Source organism: Lissotriton helveticus, chromosome 9, assembly GCF_964261635.1.
Source record: "Lissotriton helveticus chromosome 9, aLisHel1.1, whole genome shotgun sequence".
Lineage (NCBI taxonomy): Eukaryota > Metazoa > Chordata > Amphibia > Caudata > Salamandridae > Lissotriton > Lissotriton helveticus.
The window spans coordinates 28,750,942-28,765,067 of record NC_136070.1 but is presented as its reverse complement, the minus strand read 5'-3'; positions in this window follow the sequence as shown (position 1 = coordinate 28,765,067).

Below are 14,126 nucleotides of genomic sequence, written 5' to 3'. Positions count from 1 at the left end.
GGGCAGATTTACAAGTCCCATGCGCCAACTTAGCATCACATTTGCCATGTTAAAAGTGACGCAAAAGTGGCGCAAGAGGCTTGTAAATCTGCCCCCTTGTATCTTCCCCACCAGGCTGTGTAATGCAACCTGGTGGGGAACATGCCCAGCCTCCAAGCCCCTGACTGAGCACCGAACCACGGCGCTCAGACCAATCACAACTCTGCTGTAAGGCACCGTTGTGACACCGGCGATGCCCAGCTCAGCTGAATCTTTGTTTACGTTTTTTCCGTAGGGTGTAAAACCTCAGGATTCTGGGTTTTTAAACAATAAGGATTTCCGCCTCGTGATTAGTGATCCAATCTCGGCTTGTGCCTCCTCCACCACAGATTTCATCGTGTTGGTTAGTCTCAACGTGGGGTCTGTTTCTAGAACTTCATAACTCCCTCTATCAGATAAGAGGCGAAAGCAGAAACATGTTGAGGGTGAGAGGGGGGATGGGGTTCTAGTTCCCCACATTGGTTTTTAATACCAAGTGGTAGTCTGTTTAATTGTAAAGGTCAGGTTGGGATATCAAATTGGTTTTATATTTTTTATATTTGTCTATGCCATGGGTCCATTCCTGATCTCCAGGTGCAGGGCCGTGAGAGAAGTTGGCCTGGTATATGATGTTCACTATTCTAGTGAGCACCTTGCACCAGTCCAAACAACCCCTATGGTGATGGTTGTAAGTCAACCTTATAGACCAGCTATCCTAGTGGTAGCATGGACAGAACAGTCTTAGGCTAAAAGACTCACGAGGGCGTGTAAAGCCAGCTGTTTTATCATATGTAACCCCTTGAAAATCAAATGAAAGGACACCACACAGGATATATATAAAAAATATATGTATTTATTTACTAACACACTCCTCTGAACTCTTTATGAGGTCAGAGGCCAAAGCACATAACAAGATACTTAGTCAGAATACGTTAAGTTGCACAATTTGCGGTTAGGCCCTAGGGGCGAAGCAAACCATATATTAAGAAAGTGGTATAAGTACCACGTCACGAAAAAAGGGAAGGCCTAGGGCCTAGGGAATCGCTGGGACTACACTATCTGAACCTTAGTTTAGAAGTGGGAGGCCCACAGGTGGTGCGTGCAGTGTCTTTACACACACGCGAGTGTCAATACAAAGTCAATGGGAACTTAGAAGTTAGATTTAGAAGGATTTAGGACACTTCCGGTTTAGCTAGGAGGAAACAACTAAAGACTTAGACACTTGGATAGTTAATACCCTTGGGAGCACCAAAGTACTAGCGTTACCTCACCCACGGACGGCGGGTGCATAGGTGTGAAGATGTGTCGGGTTTCGTCGTTGAGTCCTATGGAGCCTGGAAGAAAAGATGCGGCGACCAGGAGGAAGATGTCCGGGTGGATCCAAGGGTGGATCAAGGACGAAGAGGACCTAAAAGCAGAGGGGACAGAGTCTGGGTCACTAGCCAGTGACCGGGGGGAACCAGGAAGGAACCAGACGACGTCGAGGAGCAATCAGGTGCTGTCTTGAAGCTTGTCTTTGCAGCCACACGGACCAGGAGGTGTCGACGACGACCAGGTGCTGGAGAGGAGCTGTCCCACGAAGGTTCTCGCAGATGGAGGGGTCGACTGCCGGATTGGAGTCAACAAGGCTTGGCAAAGGCAACCCACGCAGGATACAACAAAGGCTTCTGGTCAGGACCAGCAAGGTCTGAGGTGCCTCACCTTTGTAGGGAGGCAAGGGCCAGTCTGGAGCAACCAGACCAGCGAGGTGATTCAAAAGGATTGTCGTCACAGAGGCTACTAGCCAACGGGCCAGCAACCGGATAACGCGTCGAGCAGAACACAAGCAGAAGGGTCCACGCAGAACTCGTGGAGTGTGGAGGGCTGATCTTCGGTGCAGGTGGAGCTCGGGTTTGGGGTTTCTCAATTCCCAGTGCACAGCTTCGAGGATGCCTCAGGAGCTGCACAGTTAGCAAGTTGCAGGCTTTTCAAGATGTCCAGTCCCACGTGTCTCGTCGCCTCCATGGATCTCAGCTATGCTGCAGTCGTGAAGAGAGGGTCAGAGAGGTCTGGAAGTCTGGGTCTTGTCAGGCTCTGTGCTCGGGTTCCGGCGGGAACGTCAACAAAGCAAGCCATTGATTTGCTGGATGGTGCCTGGTTGCCCAGGGTGGTCACTCCTTGGCCACAAGGGAGATTCTTCAGTCGTCTTCTTGCAAAGTAGATCGTAGAAGGTCCAGAGTTTCGTTTCAGAGTTTGTCAGGATTAATCTAAAGTCTTGGGACTCAGCTCCTACCTTTATACAACTAAAAGGGGCTGGATTACTTTCTAGGTCCCTTCTATGGGTGGGACCAGGAAGGGGGGTGGTTCCACCCCCCTTTCCTTTGTCCAGTTTGGCACCAGAGCTGGGGCTAGAGTGCCCCAGCAACCGGTTTAAACCGGGGTATGCATGGAGCAACTAGTGTGCCCCAGGCCGTGTCTCATTCTATTCAGCCCTCCCTGTCCCAATACACAAAGTCCTGTCTGGGGTGGTGCTCGCACCTCTCGAGGCAGGAAATCTATTGTCCAAACCTCCGTGACTGGAAGGACTCCCAGCAGCAGGAGGTCAGACTTGTGTCTGTGGCAGCAGCATCCATTTTGTGTTGCTGGGGCTCGGGTTAACTTTAACCGGGATAGTCAGCAACAACATATCTTCTCCCTCTAGAAGGGTGGAATGCTACCCCCATCGCCAGAATTGGCGAGGGGGTAGTATTCCAAAGCGTATGACACCTTACACGACATGTTTGGATAAAGCCAAACCAAAGTTAGCATTAACCGCGAGGATTATAATGCACTTAAGAGTATATGGTATGGCAATATCATAGAACAGCTATAAGGACATGGTTCCGAAAGCTGCAGACAGGCTCAGCTCATGCTAGAGCACCATCTCACACATAACCAAGCACTCTGCCTCCAGGATTATTAAGGCCTGCCATAGGAGTGACTTATAGGTTACTGTGTGTCTATATATAAGGTTAGATATAGGAATACTATACATAAGCAAGGGGTGATTACACGACCTTGCCCCAGCTGAGTGATCAGCCAGTTGTGTCAGTTTGGATGGCCAGCCAGCGGTGGCATAATACATGCTGCAGCCCCTGGTAGGCCTTGGTTACACCTATGCCCTGAGTACCTAGGGTACACTTCTACAGGGTCTGATAAGGTGAACCAATTCCCAATTGTGGATGTACCTAGAGTACATGGTGTAAATTTAGAGAGAGTGCATCTGGGCTGTGGGTCTGATCAGCAGGCCCACAGCCACATCTAAGTCGAAAGCCAGAGAAGCAAAAGCAAAAAGTGGGGGTGACCATAGGAAGCAGACCCTACTCTCCTACAGGCCGCTCTTCATCAAACTTGGGAGCATATTATCAAGCAGGGCGTTAAAAATTATCGCAGTTTTAGCGGCAGAAAACTGCCGCTAAAGCGGCAATAATGGGCTTGATAATATGGCCTTGTGAATTCCAATAAGAGCCCATGTTCTGGTCTCAACATGGGCTTCTATTGGAATTCGCCAGGGCATATTATCAAGCCCATCATCGCCGCTTTAGCGGCAGTTTTCTGCCTCTATAACGGTGATAATTTTTAACGCTCTGCTTGATAATATCCCCCTGGGTTTTTGAGGAGTGACGGGAGACATGTGATGAAGCGTGACACAAGGAGGTGTGTGAGGAAGTACGTCTCATTTGTGTGTATGTCCGGAGAGAGGCTGTTGTGAGGTGTAGAAGTAATGAAGTGAAACCTTTACCCAGACAGCTATAGCATGTAATAATGACAAAATAAAAGAGGTAATACTATTGCAAAATATTGCCTCATTATGCTGCATACGTTGTCTTTGCTTGCTGCATAATTTAGTCAGCCCAGTCATATAATTCGGTCCTCTCCTAACGCATAATTCCAGTGGCTCTGCCCATGTGGGGCGGGCAGAATGTCCCTTCCCCTGCCCTAAAGGCTGTGAACCCGGGGCGAGAAGGGGGGTGAGTCTGAGGGACCAATGTCTGCACAAGGCGATGGGGGAGGGAAGCACAAAACGTGTCACCGCTGACTGCAGCTTGAGGTAGGCTGACCAGACTTCCCAGATTTACCCGGAAGTGTCCCCGTGTCCCGACACTTTCCCTCAAATTCAAAAAAGGTCCTGTTTTTTGTGTAATGCGCGGATGAAGCAGAGAAATTTCCCGTTTTTTTAGTGCCTGTATTGAGCATACAATTGTAGCGCATGTTCAATCAATCAATCAATCAGAGTACTTGTAAAGCACACTACTTACCCTGAGGGGAGAGGGTGCCACTACTGCTCTTAGAGCCAGGTCTTGAGGAGCCTTCTGAAGGTCAGCAGGTCTTGGGCCTGTCGTAGGTGGGTAGGGAGGGTGTTCCAGGTCTTGGCGGCGAGGTAGGAGAAGGATCTGCCGCCGGAGGTTGTTCGTTGGATGCAGGGACATCGGCGAGGGCGAGGCTGGCGGATCGGAGCTGGCGGGTCGGGGTGTAGAAGTTGAGTCTGCTGTTCAGGTAGGCTGGTCCGGCGTTGTGGAGTGCTTTGTGTGCGTTGGTGAGGAGCTTGAAGGTGATCCTCTTGTCGACGGGGAGCCAGTGTAGTTCTCTCAGGTGGGGGGTGATGTAAGCTGTGGCGGGGGACGTTGACGATCAGTCGGGCGGAGGCGTTTTGGATACGTTGTAGTCGTCGTAGGTGTTTGGCTGGGATTCCTGCGAAGAGTGCGTTCGTAGTCCAGTATGCTGCTGACGAGGGCCTGTGTCACCGTTCTTCTTGTTTCGGTCGTGATCCACTTGTAGATCCTGCGGAGCATGCGAATGGTGTTGTAGCAGGAGGAGGAGAAGGCGTTGACCTGTTTAGACATGGAGAGGGAGGAGTCGAGGATGAATCAGAGTTTGCGTGCATGGTCTGTGGGTGTCGTGGATGTTCCCAGTGTGGTCGGCCACCAGGAGTCGTCCCAGGCTGAGGGGGTGTGTCCGAGGATGAGTACCTCCATCTTGTCCGGGTTCAGCTTCAGCTTCAGACGGCTGTTCTGCATCCAGTCGGCGACGGCCTTCATTCCCTCGTGGAGGTTGGTTTTGGCGGTGTGCGGGTCCTTGGTGAGGGACAGGATGAGCTGGGTGTCGTCGGTGTACGAGATGATGTTGAGGTCGTGCTGGCAGGTCACTTGTGCGAAGGGGGCCATGTAGATGTTGAACAGCATTGGGCTGAGGGATGAGCCCTGGGGGACGCCGCAGATGATGTCGGTGGCCTCGGATCGGAAGGGCGGGAGGTGGACGCTCTGGGTTCTGCCGGAGAGGAAGGACATGGTCCAGTCAAGGGCCTTCTCTTGGATTCCAGTTCTAGGAGGTGTGTCTTTAGAGTGCGATGGCAGACCGTGTCGAAGGCGGCTGACAGGTCCAGGAGGATGAGGGCTGATGTTTCGCTGTTGTCAAGTTGGCGCCTGATGTCGTCTGTGGCGGCAGTGAGGGCTGTCTCGGTGCTGTGGTTTCGTCTGAACCCGGACTGGGACGGGTCCAAGATGTTGTTGTCTTCCAGGTGGCGGGCTAGTTGCATGTTGTTGGACAGGCCGCATGGTCGGGCTGCACCCCCTCCCCGCAGTAGGACCTGGACCCTGGCTCTCCCTGCATCCCCAGCCAGAGTCCCTAAACAACCACCCGAAGTACCCTGCAATCCCTCCACTACAAGACACCAGCCCCGGACCCAGCTGGCCCGGGTCACCATCCACACCCCGACATCGAACCGGCCGCCATCTTGGGGCACTGCAGCACGAGGCCGCGTGGCCTCAACTCGACCCTAACCCTGGGCCCGGCCGGCCCCGACATCGGGGCACCAACCTCCCCCCAGGAGGCAGAGTGACCACTTGGCAAATCAATGGGAGAAGGAATCGTCAACGGCTCCCCTCCGCCAGGTGTCGATCACCCCCGGCCGCCCTGGGCGCTGGCTCCACCCCCCTGCTGGGTGTCTGGACTCCCTCATCCCGGACCTCCCGGCCCCCAGGCGCGAGGGTCCGGACATCAAAGGGGACCAGACCTATAACTGGGGCAGTGCCAGACCAGGAAGGCAGTTGTATCCTGGAGTCGAGAGACCCGAGAAGAACTCATCCGTGACTGGCCTGCTGGCGCTGCCGCGGCCCTCTGCCTCGTGAAACCATCGTCTTGGCCTGCTGGCGCTGCCGCGGCCCTCTGCCTAGTGAAACCATCTTGGCCTGCTGGCGCTGCCGCGGCCCTCTGCCTCGTGAAACCATCGACTTGGCCTGCTGGCGCTGCCGCGGCCCTCTGCCTAGTGAAACCATCTTGGCCTGCTGGCGCTGCCGCGGCCCTCTGCCTCGTGAAACCATCGACTTGGCCTGCTGGCGCTGCCGCGGCCCTCTGCCTTGTGAGACTACCATCTTGGCCTGCTGGCGCTGCCGCGGCCCGATCCACAGACCCTCCAGCTCGAGGATTGTGAGCTCGCCCCTTACCCCTACCTGTACCGATCCGGTACCAAGACTGTCCCGCTACCCCCTTTCCCTACAGAGACTAGAAGTGAGAGGACCCCCGGGTCCGAGATATCCTGTATCGCTGATATCCTTGCCTTAAGAACCTTATATAAAGCATTGAACTCGACTTGGTGTGGTGCCTGTTTGTGGGGAGGGAGGTAACTTGTCTGTACGATCACCGGAGACGGTCCCCCTCGGGGATCTCTCCCTCAGTATCCGGCCGACCCTCAGGGTCCCCGTCTAACATTGGTGGCCAGCGACGGGATCCGAACCTACGCATAATCGTACAGAAAGTCACCCGACCCACGACACACGACCACCATGACAACAGAGAGCGGAACAACGGAGAAATTCCAGATGGAAAAATTGGAAGACTACAACCACCGAGAACTGAAGCAATATTGCATGGAACTTGGTCTCCCAACCACGGGTCTGAGTACGAAGGAAGACTTCAAACGAGCCCTAGAAGCCTGGGCGGAAACGGGTACGGCCGTACCCCGAACACAAACGACCGAAACGAGCCCCGCACCAACTAAAGAAAGAGCGGGTCTCTCCCTGGAAGAGATCCGAGAAAGAGAAAAAACCAGACTCCACGAATTAGAACTAGCCCGACTTCGCTTGGATGGAGAACTCAAGCTGGCCGAACAAAAAATAACCCTGGAACACTTACGGCTCAAGGAAGAGCGAGAAGACAAGCAAAGACAGAGAGAGCTAGAGGAAAAGAAACTAGAGTACGAACATGAGCGCGATCTCAAAGCACTGGAGATCCAGAAACAGAATAAAGACCTCGGGCTCCCCGAACGACCGACCCCGTCTGCTTCGACCGAACCCAAGGTTCACATCCCCAAAGAGATCATCCGGGAATACCACAAGAACGATGATATACAGCAGTGGTTTAAAGCCTATGAGGTGGCAATGACCTCCCACCGGATTCCCCGAAGCGATTGGGGAGCCGGATTATGGGGGAGGTTTGTCAACGAAGGGCGGGACGCCCTGCTGCAACTCCCGGACCAGCTGATGACCTCCTACGACCACATGAAGGCCGCCCTCCTCACTCGATACGGGCTCACACCTGAGATGTACCGCCAACGGTTCCGCGACTGCAAACGGATTCCGGGTACAACTTGGGTGGAGTACGTGAACTTTTTTAGCCGAGCCTTCGAGGGGTGGATCAAGGGCAACAAAGTAACCACCTACGAACAACTCTTTGACCTTATCGTATGGGAACACCTGTCGAACAACTGCTTCGTGGAGCTCCGGCAACACCTCCTGGACAGTAAGCTAACCGACCCTCGACAACTCGCCGTCGAAGCCGACCGGTGGGAAAGCACCCGAGTTGGCCGGAACGCACCCAGCGAATTATCCAGACCGTATCGCCCCCGAGGGGGAGGAGGGAGTCAGGGTCGGGGGAGAGACCCCGGCCCCTCGTCACCCCCCAGAAACCCCTCGACCCCGGTTGGCCGAGGAAGCCCTGCCGTCCGGGCCGGTTTCCGGGCCAACATTACGTGCCACAGGTGCCAGCGACCCGGCCACTACGCCAGTGATCCCAACTGCCCAAAGAATCCGAACACTACCCCCCGCCAAGTTGCAGCGGCGGCCCTAGGGGAAGAACTAATCCCGGAAGACCAAGAAGAGTACGAGACCGATCCCTCTGAATGGGCGCCCGCCGCCATGGCACTGGTCTGCTTAGGGGAGAGAGACATGATTCCGCGGGCCCCCCTTCCCGCCAACACCCAGAAGTACGGTCAATGGGTCAACATTAATGGCCGCCGGGCGGAAGCCCTCCGCGACACCGGGGCCAGTGTAACGGCGGTCCGACGCCACCTCGTCACTCCCGACCAAATCTTGCCGAACATTCTTTGCCCTGTCCGATCAGCCGACAACTCCGAAAGCCTATGCCACATGGCCTGCGTCCCCTTCGAGTGGGGAGGAGTAACAGGGATGTTAAAAGTAACTGTCCGCGATGATGCCCCCGTGGACTGCCTCCTAGGAAACGACCTTGAAAGCTCTCCATGGGCAGCTGTCGAACGGAGGGAGCACCTGGGGATGCTTGGCCTCCCCGAATGGGTCTGCGTCACGACCCGGTCCATGACCGCCCGCGCGGTCCCCAGCCCAGAAGAGCCCGAGTGGCCAGAACCTCCTCCCGCGCTCATCCCAGAGGAGGCCGCCCCAGGAGCCAGTCCATTGACCCAAACCGAAGAAGGATCCGACCAGCTTCGGGACGTCCCTGACCTGGCACAATGGCGGCAGGAGGGAGGCCCCACGCAGGAACAATTCCGGGCCGAACAGAAAACCTGTCCCTCTCTCGAAGGACTCCGGCAGCAAGCCCTGGCCCAGAGCACCGGGGATACCTCGGGGGCCCACTGGATCTACTGGGACCAAGACCTGCTCTACAGCGAGCAGAAAGTGGCGGAACTAGGGGCCAGTCGGGTGCTGGTGGTGCCCCTTCGCTTCCGAGACTTCCTCCTGAACTTAGCCCACGATGTCCCCCTTGCCGGACACCTGGGGCAGGATAAAACCTATGACCGCCTGGTGACCCATTTTTTCTGGCCCCACATGCGAAAGGATGTCACCAACCACTGCAAGGCCTGCCCCACCTGCCAGGCCAGCGGAAAAAGTGGCCGAAAAATCAAAGCACCATTGCAACCCTTTCCTGTCGTCACCACCCCGTTTGAACGAGTGGGAATAGACATTGTGGGGCCCCTCGACCCTCGAACAGCCCAAGGACACCGGTTCATCCTGGTCCTCGTAGACCACGCCACTCGCTATCCCGAGGCCATCCCTCTTCGGACGGTGACGGCCCCCGTGGTGGGCCGGGCCCTGATGGGGATCTTCTCCCGGGTGGGATTCCCCCGGGAGGTCGTCAGTGACAGGGGCACGAACTTTATCTCCAGATATATGAAGTCTCTTTGGCAACAATGCGGGGTCACCTACAAATTCACGACCCCCTATCACCCGCAGGGAAACGGACTGGTCGAGAGGTTCAACCGCACCCTCAAGGGGATGATTATGGGCCTAGAAGAACCCCTTCGACGCCAGTGGGACGTGCTACTTCCCTGCCTCCTGTTTGCCTATCGGGAGGTCCCGCAGAAATCCCTCGGCTTCAGCCCATTTGAACTCCTGTACGGGCACCCCGTCCGGGGCCCCCTCAGCCTAGTCAAGGAAGGTTGGGAGCAGCCTCCCCAGAAAACCCCCCCGGACATCTACAGGTACCTCCTGGCTCTCCGCAACCAGACCCGGCAGTTCCGAGACACCGCCAAAGCCAATCTCGAGGCCAGTCAGGAGGACATGAAGAGGTGGTACGATCAGCACGCGTCCTCCATTGAGTTCGAACCGGGACAACAGGTCTGGGTGATGTCCCCGGTTGAACCCTGTGCACTCCAAGACCGATGGTCCGGGCCCTTCAAGGTAATCGAACGCAAAGGGCCCGTCACCTATTTAATCGACATGGAGACTGCCCGGAACCCCCTACGGGTCCTCCATGCCAACAGGCTAAAACCCCATTTTGTGCGATCCGAGCTCAGCCTCCTGATGGCTACCGATAATGGGACAGAAGAAGACTCCGAACCCCTTCCGGACTTACTGAGGGCCTTCGAGCAGGATGGCTCAGTGGAAGGGGTCCAGCTCTCCGAGGCCCTGTCCCCGGAGCAACGCCAAGACTGCCAAACACTCCTGAGGCGGTTCGCCTCCCTGTTCTCACTCACCCCCGGAGTCACCCCCTGGTGCCTCCACGATGTGGACACCGGGGACAGCCCTCCTATCCGACACCGGGCATACCGCGTACCAGACCGGGTACGAGCCTGCATCCAGACCGAGGTGTCCAAAATGCTGACCCTGGGAGTGATCGAACCCTCAGACAGCCCCTGGGCAAGCCCAGTCGTCCTGGTTCCCAAGGCGGCCGCCCCGGGCGTTGCCCCTGAGCTCCGGTTCTGCGTGGACTATCGGGGGCTGAATGCAGTTACCAGGACCGACGCTCATCCCATCCCCCGGGCCGACGAGCTAATTGACCGGATGGGGGCCGCCCGCTACCTGAGCATCTTCGACCTAACAGCGGGCTACTGGCAGATCGGCCTCACCCCTCGGGCCCAAGAACGATCCGCCTTCTCTACCCCAGACGGGCACTACCACTTTAAAGTCATGCCCTTCGGCATGAAAAACGCCCCGGCCACGTTCCAACGGCTGGTAAACCAGGTACTGGCGGGCCTGGAAGACTTCAGCGCCGCCTACCTGGACGACATTGCTGTGTACAGCCACCAGTGGACCGACCACCTCCGCCACCTGCGGGAGGTTCTACACGCCCTCCAGCAAGCCGGGCTCACCATCAAGGCCAGCAAGTGCCAGGTTGGCCAAGGGTCCGTGACCTACCTGGGACACCAAGTGGGAAGCGGGCTAGTGGCTCCTCTCCGACTCAAGATTGCTGCCATCCAGGCCTGGCAACCCCCTACGACCCAAACGGAGGTCCGGGCCTTCCTGGGGCTCACCGGATACTACCGGCGGTTCGTGAAGGACTATGGCAGCATCGTGGGGCCCCTCACAGAGCTCACCTCCAAAAAGGGCCCCAAAACCGTCAACTGGACCCTGGACTGCCAATCGGCCTTCGAGAAACTAAAGACCGCCATGTGCACGGCCCCCGTGCTCCAGGCTCCCGACTACAGCCGGGAATTCATTGTGCAGACGGACGCCTCCGATCATGGTGTGGGGGCCGTCCTCTCCCAACTCAACGCCGAAGGGGTCGACCATCCGGTGGTCTTCATCAGCAGATGCCTCTTGCCCCGAGAACAGCGCTGGAGCACCATTGAGAGAGAGGCCTTCGCCGTAGTCTGGGCACTCAAGAAGCTCCGGCCATACCTCTTCGGCACCCACTTCCGGGTGCAAACAGACCACCGACCCCTGCAATGGCTGATGCAAATGCGGGGGGAAAACCCGAAGCTGTTGCGCTGGTCCATCTCCCTGCAGGGGATGGACTTCACGGTGGAACATCGTCCAGGCCAGGACCACGCCAACGCCGACGGCCTGTCACGCTTTTTCCGCCTCAGCGAGGAGAGTCCCCAGGAAGATGGCTGACTCTCCCCGCCTTCAGCTGGGGGGGACGCATGTTGGACAGGCCGCATGGTCGGGCTGCACCCCCTCCCCGCAGTAGGACCTGGACCCTGGCTCTCCCTGCATCCCCAGCCAGAGTCCCTAAACAACCACCCGAAGTACCCTGCAATCCCTCCACTACAAGACACCAGCCCCGGACCCAGCTGGCCCGGGTCACCATCCACACCCCGACATCGAACCGGCCGCCATCTTGGGGCACTGCAGCACGAGGCCGCGTGGCCTCAACTCGACCCTAACCCTGGGCCCGGCCGGCCCCGACATCGGGGCACCAACCTCCCCCCAGGAGGCAGAGTGACCACTTGGCAAATCAATGGGAGAAGGAATCGTCAACGGCTCCCCTCCGCCAGGTGTCGATCACCCCCGGCCGCCCTGGGCGCTGGCTCCACCCCCCTGCTGGGTGTCTGGACTCCCTCATCCCGGACCTCCCGGCCCCCAGGCGCGAGGGTCCGGACATCAAAGGGGACCAGACCTATAACTGGGGCAGTGCCAGACCAGGAAGGCAGTTGTATCCTGGAGTCGAGAGACCCGAGAAGAACTCATCCGTGACTGGCCTGCTGGCGCTGCCGCGGCCCTCTGCCTCGTGAAACCATCGTCTTGGCCTGCTGGCGCTGCCGCGGCCCTCTGCCTAGTGAAACCATCTTGGCCTGCTGGCGCTGCCGCGGCCCTCTGCCTCGTGAAACCATCGACTTGGCCTGCTGGCGCTGCCGCGGCCCTCTGCCTAGTGAAACCATCTTGGCCTGCTGGCGCTGCCGCGGCCCTCTGCCTCGTGAAACCATCGACTTGGCCTGCTGGCGCTGCCGCGGCCCTCTGCCTTGTGAGACTACCATCTTGGCCTGCTGGCGCTGCCGCGGCCCGATCCACAGACCCTCCAGCTCGAGGATTGTGAGCTCGCCCCTTACCCCTACCTGTACCGATCCGGTACCAAGACTGTCCCGCTACCCCCTTTCCCTACAGAGACTAGAAGTGAGAGGACCCCCGGGTCCGAGATATCCTGTATCGCTGATATCCTTGCCTTAAGAACCTTATATAAAGCATTGAACTCGACTTGGTGTGGTGCCTGTTTGTGGGGAGGGAGGTAACTTGTCTGTACGATCACCGGAGACGGTCCCCCTCGGGGATCTCTCCCTCAGTATCCGGCCGACCCTCAGGGTCCCCGTCTAACACATGTTGACGATTTTCTCGATGACCTTCGCCGGGAACGGGAGCAGGGAGATGGGCCAGAAGTTCCTGAGGTCCTTGGGGTCCGCCTTGGGCTTCTTGAGGAGGGCGTTGATTTCGGCGTGTTTCCAGCTTTCCGGGAATGTTGCTGTTTCGAAGGAGATGTTGATGACCTTCCGTAGTTGGGGTGCGATGGCAGCGTCTGCTTTGTTAAATACGTGGTGTGGGCACGGGTCTGACGGAGATCCTGAGTGGATGGAGTTCATGACCTTGCGTGTCTCGTCGTCTTTGACGTTGGACCAGGAGGTCAGGCGGGTGGCGCAGGTGGTGTTCACAGGGGAGGTGGGGTCTGGCGTAGTCGGGGTGGTCATGGTGTTGAAGCTGTCATGGATGTCAGCGATCTTGCAGTGGAAGAAGACGGCCAGTGAGTTGCACAGTATTTGTGAGGGCGGTATGTCGTTGGCGTTGGCGCTGGGGTTGGAGAGTTCCTTTACGATGCTGAAGAGTCTTTGCTGTCGTGTGCGTTGTTATCCAGGCGGTCTTTGAAGGAGGATCTCTTGGCTAATCTGATGAGGTGGTGATGTTTGCGTGTGGCGTCCTTGTGGGCTGCGTGGTTGTCTGGAGTGCGTTCATGGAGCCATATCTTCTCCAGTTTCCGGCAGGCGCGTTTGGAGGTCTGCAGCTCGACGGTGAACCATGTGGCTCTCTTGCTGGTGTGGTTGTTGAAGGGTTTTTTGAGCGGGCGAGGGTGTTGGCGCAGTTGTCGATCCGCTGTCTGAGGCTGCGGCGTCTGGGTTGGTGGGTTCGGTGGGTGGGTTCTGGGCAAGGGTGGTGATCAGCTGGTCTTCGGTGACTTTGCTCCAGCAGTGAGGAGGCAGCTGTTGGGTGCGGTGGTGCGTGGTTGGTTTCTTGAAGGTGAAATGGATGCAGCGGTGGTCGGTCCAGTGGAGTTTAGTGGTGTGGTCGAAGGCGACGTGGGTGCTTGTGGAGAAGATGGGGTCCAGCGTGTGGCCGGCGGGGTGGGTGGGTGTGGTGACGAGTTATCTGAGGCCGAGGTTGGCGAGGTTGTCGATCAGGGTGGTGGAGTTGGCGTTGTTGTTGTTCTCGAGGTGGAAGTTCAGGTCCCCGAGGAGGATGTAGTCTGTGGAGGCGAGTGCGTGAGTGCTGGCGAGGTCGGCGATGGAGTCGGTGAATTGTGCTCGGGGTCCGGGGGGTCTGTAGATGAGTGTTGCAGAAGGATAAGTTATGTTGACACATCACTTGTAGCGTGAAGGGAAATCCATTAAAGAGAGACATTTTCTTGCTCGATTTCCCTTCTCTTTCTACAAAGGCTAGCCATCAGTGTGACCCTGCTTTGCCTTTTAACACTTT